The sequence below is a fragment of the Taudactylus pleione genome, unplaced genomic scaffold (genome assembly GCF_031769625.1).
Source record: "Taudactylus pleione unplaced genomic scaffold, aTauple2 ptg001929l, whole genome shotgun sequence".
In the NCBI taxonomy this organism is placed as follows: Eukaryota; Metazoa; Chordata; class Amphibia; order Anura; family Myobatrachidae; genus Taudactylus; species Taudactylus pleione.
In genome coordinates, this window is record NW_028286326.1 from 139189 (window position 1) to 145465 (window position 6277).

Below are 6277 nucleotides of genomic sequence, written 5' to 3' on the forward strand. Positions count from 1 at the left end.
CACAGACTTTGCCGAAATAGCTCAGTTGGGAGAGCATTAGACTGAAGATCTAAAGGTCCCGGGTTTCAGCACGTTTGAGTTCCTTTTTTCTTATTTCGTTGAGTAGTTATCAGTATTTAAGTATTTCAAATGTAAACAACATCGTTTCTTAACATAGTTGAGTATTCAGTAGTAACTTCTAAATGATGAGAATGTTTATTTAACAACACGGTGCATAAATACAGCTTAAATATTGTTTTCATGTTGTCCGTCATGCTACTCTATTATGAAAATTTGAAGTAAACTAACTGCTTCCTGACCACAATTTGTTAAATCTTTTACTTAAATGTACGATTAAGGGTTTGTAATTTATATATTTACAGTATAAAACACATCTTTTCTCTTCATTTCATGCAATCATGATGACAGAAAAATATTGATACTAAACCTTGTGTAACCATGCAAACATAGCTCAGTTGAGGTCTTAGTGACTTTTGCCATACACCGACCTTGCCGAAATAGCTCAGATCGGAGAGCGTTAGACTGAATATCGAAATGTCCCAGGTTCAAACCCGGGTTTCGGCATGTTTGAGTGCATTTTACTTTTTTCCTTGAGTAGTGATCAGAATTTAAATATTTCAAATTTAAACAACATAATTTCTTACCATAGTTGAGTATTCAGTAGTAATTTCTAAATGATGAGAATGTTTATTTAACAACACGGTGCATAAATACAGCTTAAATATTGTTTTCATGTTCTAAGTCATGCTACTCTAACTATTATGAAAATTTGAAGTAATCTAACAATGCTTCCTGACCACAATTTGTTAAAATTTTTACTTAAATGTATGATTAAGGGTTTGTAATGGATATATTTACAGTATAATACACATATTTTCTTTTCATTTCATGCAATCATGATGACAGAAAAATATTGATACTAAACCTTGTGTAACCATGCAAACATAGCTCAGGTGAGGTCTTAGTGACTTTTGCCATACACAGACTTTGCCGAAATAGCTCAGTTGGGAGAGCATAAGACTGAAGATTTAAAGGTCCCGGGTTTCAGCATGTTTGAGTACATTTTTTCTTTTTTCCTTGAGTAGTTATCAGTATTTAATTATTTCAAATGTAAACAACATCATTTCTTAACATAGTTGAGTATTCAGTAGTATCTTCTAAATGATGAGAATGTTTATTTAATAACACGGTGCATAAATACAGCTTAAATATTGTTTTCATGTTGTCCGTCATGCTACTCTATTATGAAAATTTGAAGTAATCTAACAATGCTTCCTGACCACAATTTGTTAAAACTTTTACTTAAATGTATGATTAAGGGTTTGTAATGGATATATTTACAGTATAAAACACATATTTTCTGTTCATTTCATGCAATCATGATGACAGAAAAATATTGATACTAAACCTTGTGTAACCATGCAAACATAGCGCAGGTGAGGTCTTTGTGATTTTTGCCATACACAGACTTTGCCGAAATAGCTCAGTTGGGAGAGCATAATACTGAAGATTTAAAGGTCCCGGGTTTCAGCATGTTTGAGTAAATTTTTTATTTTTTCCTTGAGTAGTTATCAGTTTTTAATTATTTCAAATGTAAACAACATCATTTCTTAACATAGTTGAGTATTCAGTAGTATCTTCTAAATGATGAGAATGTTTATTTAAAAACTCGGTGCATAAATACAGCTTAAATATTGTTTTCATGTTGTAAGTCATGCTACTCTAACCACTATGAAAATTTGAAGTAATCTAACAATGCTTCCTGACCACAATTTGTTAAAACTTTTACTTAAATGTATGATTAAGGGTTTGTAATGGATATATTTACAGTATAAAACACATATTTTCTGTTCATTTCATGCAATCATGATGACAGAAAAATATTGATACTAAACTTTGTGTAACCATGCAAACATAGCTCAGTTGAGGTCTTAGTAACTTTTGCCATACACAGACTTTGCCGAAATAGCTCAGTTGGGAGAGCATTAGACTGAAGATCTAAAGGTCCCGGGTTTCAGCACGTTTGAGTACCTTTTTTCTTATTTCCTTGAGTAGCTATCAGTATTTAAGTATTTCAATGTAAACAACATCATTTCTTAACATAGTTGAGTATTCAGTAGTATCTTCTAAATGATGAGAATGTTTATTTAATAACTCGGTGCATAAATACAGCTTAAATATTGTTTTCATGTTGTAAGTCATGCTACTCTATTATGAAAATTTTAAGTAATCTAACAATGTTTCCTGACCACAATTTGATAAAACTTTTACTAAAATTTACGATTAAGGGTTTGTAATTTATATATTTACAGTGTAAAACACATCTTTTCTCTTCATTTCATGCAACCATGATGACAGAAAAATATTGATACTAAACCATGTGTAACCATGCAAACATAGCTCAGGTGAGGTTTTAGTAACTTTTGCCATACACAGACTTTGCCGAAATAGCTCAGTTGGCAGAGCATTAGACTGAAGATCTAAAGGTTCCGGGTTTCAGCATGTTTGAGTACATTTTTTCTTTTTTCCTTGAGTAGTTATCAGTATTTAATTATTTCAAATGTAAACAACATCATTTCTTAACATAGTTGAGTATTCAGTAGTATCTTCTAAATGATGAGAATGTTTATTTAATAACACGGTGCATAAATACAGCTTAAATATTGTTTTCATGTTGTCTGTCATGCTACTCTATTATGAAAATTTGAAGTAATCTAACAATGCTTCCTGATCACAATTAGATAAAACTTTTACTTAAATGTATGATTAAGGGTTTGTAATTTATATATTTACACTACAAAACACATCTTTTCTCTTCATTTCATGCAACCATGATGACAGAAAAATATAGATACTTAACCTTGTGTAACCATGCAAACATAGCTCAGTTGAGGTCTTAGTGACTTTTGCCATACACCAACCTTGCCGAAATAGCTCAGTTGGGAGAGCGTTAAACTGAAGATCTAAAGGTCCGTGGTTCGATCCCGGGTTTCGGCATGTTTGAGTGCATTTTTTCTTTTTTCCTTGAGTAGTGATCAGAATTTAATTATTTCAAATTTAAACAACATAATTTCTTAACATAGTTGAGTATTCAGTAGTAACTTCTAAATGATGAGAATGTTTATTTATCAACACGGTGCATAAATACAGCTTAAATATTGTTTTCATGTTGTAAGTCATGCTACTCTATCTATTATGAAAATTTGAAGTAATCTAACAATGCTTCCTGACCACAATTTGTTAAAACTTTTACTTAAATGTATGATTAAGGGTTTGTAATGGATATATTTACAGTACAAAACACATATTTTCTTTTCATTTCATGCAATCATGATGACAGAAAAATATTAATACTAAACCTTGTGTAACCATGCAAACATAGCTCAGTTGATCTCTTAGTGACTTTTGCCATACACAGACCTTGCCAAAATAGCTTAGTTGGGAGAGCGTTAGACTGAAGATCTAAAGGTCCCGGGTTTCAGCATGTTTGAGTACGTTTTTCCTTTTTTCCTTGAGTACTTATCAGTATTTAATTATTTCAAATGTAAACAACATCATTTCTTAACATAGTTGAGTATTCAGTAGTATCTTCTAAATGATGAGAATGTTTATTTAACAACACGGTGGATAAATACAGCTTAAATATTGTTTTCATGTTGTCCATCATGCTACTCTAACTATTATGAAAATTTGAAGTAATCTAACAATGCTTCCTGACCACAATTTGATAAAACTTTTACTTAAATGTATAATTAAGGGTTTGCAATGGAAATATTTACAGTATAAAACACATATTTTCTTTTCATTTCATGCAATCATGATGACAGAAAAATATTGATTCTAAAACTTGTGTAACCATGCAAACATAGCTCAGTTGAGGTCTTAGTGACTTTTACTATACATAGACCTTGCTGAAATAGCTCAGTTGGGAGAGCGTTAGACTGAAGATCTAAAGGTCCCGGGTTTCGGCATGTTTTAGTGCATTTTTTTCTTTTTTCCTTGAGTTGTGATCAGTATTTAATTATTTCAAATGTAAACATCATTTCTTAACATAGTTGAGTATTCAGTAGTAACTTCTAAATGATGAGAATGTTTATTTAACAACATGTTGCATAAATACAGCTTAAATATTGTTTTCATGTTGTAAGTCATGCTACTCTAACCATTATGAAAATTTGAAGTAATCTAACAATGCTTCCTGACCACAATTTGTTAAAACATTTACTTAAATGTATGATTAAGGGTTTGTAATGGATATATTTACAGTATAAAACACATATTTTCTGTTCATTTCATGCAATCATGATGACAGAAAAATATTGATACTAAACCTTGTGTAACCATGCAAACATAGCTCAGTTGAGGTCTTAGTGACTTTTGCCATACACAGACTTTGCCGAAATAGCTCAGTTGGGAGAGCATTAGACTGAAGATCTAAAGGTCCCGGGTTTCAGCACGTTTGAGTTCCTTTTTTCTTATTTCGTTGAGTAGTTATCAGTATTTAAGTATTTCAAATGTAAACAACATCGTTTCTTAACATAGTTGAGTATTCAGTAGTAACTTCTAAATGATGAGAATGTTTATTTAACAACACGGTGCATAAATACAGCTTAAATATTGTTTTCATGTTGTCCGTCATGCTACTCTATTATGAAAATTTGAAGTAAACAAACTGCTTCCTGACCACAATTTGTTAAATCTTTTACTTAAATGTACGATTAAGGGTTTGTAATTTATATATTTACAGTATAAAACACATCTTTTCTCTTCATTTCATGCAATCATGATGACAGAAAAATATTGATACTAAACCTTGTGTAACCATGCAAACATAGCTCAGTTGAGGTCTTAGTGACTTTTGCCATACACCGACCTTGCCGAAATAGCTCAGATCGGAGAGCGTTAGACTGAATATCGAAATGTCCCAGGTTCAAACCCGGGTTTCGGCATGTTTGAGTGCATTTTACTTTTTTCCTTGAGTAGTGATCAGAATTTAAATATTTCAAATTTAAACAACATAATTTCTTAACATAGTTGAGTATTCAGTAGTAATTTCTAAATGATGAGAATGTTTATTTAACAACACGGTGCATAAATACAGCTTAAATATTGTTTTCATGTTGTAAGTCATGCTACTCTAACTATTATGAAAATTTGAAGTAATCTAACAATGCTTCCTGACCACAATTTGTTAAAATTTTTACTTAAATGTATGATTAAGGGTTTGTAATGGATATATTTACAGTATAATACACATATTTTCTTTTCATTTCATGCAATCATGATGACAGAAAAATATTGATACTAAACCTTGTGTAACCATGCAAACATAGCTCAGGTGAGGTCTTAGTGACTTTTGCCATACACAGACTTTGCCGAAATAGCTCAGTTGGGAGAGCATAAGACTGAAGATTTAAAGGTCCCGGGTTTCAGCATGTTTGAGTACATTTTTTCTTTTTTCCTTGAGTAGTTATCAGTATTTAATTATTTCAAATGTAAACAACATCATTTCTTAACATAGTTGAGTATTCAGTAGTATCTTCTAAATGATGAGAATGTTTATTTAATAACACGGTGCATAAATACAGCTTAAATATTGTTTTCATGTTGTCCGTCATGCTACTCTATTATGAAAATTTGAAGTAATCTAACAATGCTTCCTGACCACAATTTGTTAAAACTTTTACTTAAATGTATGATTAAGGGTTTGTAATGGATATATTTACAGTATAAAACACATATTTTCTGTTCATTTCATGCAATCATGATGACAGAAAAATATTGATACTAAACCTTGTGTAACCATGCAAACATAGCGCAGGTGAGGTCTTTGTGATTTTTGCCATACACAGACTTTGCCGAAATAGCTCAGTTGGGAGAGCATAAGACTGAAGATCTAAAGGTCCCGGGTTTCAGCATGTTTGAGTACATTTTTTCTTTTTTACTTGACTAGTTATCAGTATTTATTTATTTCAAATGTAAACAACATCATTTCTTAACATAGTTGAGTATTCAGTAGTATCTTCTAAATGATGAGAATGTTTATTTAATAACACGGTGCATAAATACAGCTTAAATATTGTTTTCATGTTGTCTGTCATGCTACTCTATTATGAAAATTTGAAGTAATCTAACAATGCTTCCTGACCACAATTAGATAAAACTTTTACTTAAATGTATGATTAAGGGTTTGTAATTTATATATTTATACTACAAAACACATCTTTTCTCTTCATTTCATGCAACCATGATGACAGAAAAATATTGATACTTAACC